Consider the following 464-nt stretch of genomic DNA (forward strand, 5'->3'; position numbering starts at 1 on the left):
CAGGAATGGGGGTTAGCAAGACTCAGTAGGTCTAGGGTAGGGCTAGAGATCTTACATTTCTAACAATTTCCCGGACGGTACGAATTCTACTGGTCTGAGGAATCTCACATAATGATGTGCGGAATACTGATATTTAGGGTTAGATAAGGTTAATATTTTTATTTGAAATCTAAGAATGCTTAGAGATCACTTTCTCCCATCAACCTTCACAGACTAAAAATATTGATGGTGAAGGTGTGTGGTACCAAGCTAATATTTTCATCCATAAATTGTCCCTTTACTGAGAGGATTTGTTTACTGTAGTGAAACTAAATCTTCTAACACACCAGGCCAACTCTGTCTACTAATCTATGTACATGGGTTTTCAGGTAAATACAGAATTCTTTCACGTATCTGTGCTGTTTAATTTTCTGTATGTAATTTGGATGCCCCAGATGGCTTGGTATGAACCTGAAGACAGGGTG

The sequence above is a fragment of the Myotis davidii genome, unplaced genomic scaffold (assembly GCF_000327345.1).
Source record: "Myotis davidii unplaced genomic scaffold, ASM32734v1 scaffold147, whole genome shotgun sequence".
NCBI lineage: Eukaryota > Metazoa > Chordata > Mammalia > Chiroptera > Vespertilionidae > Myotis > Myotis davidii.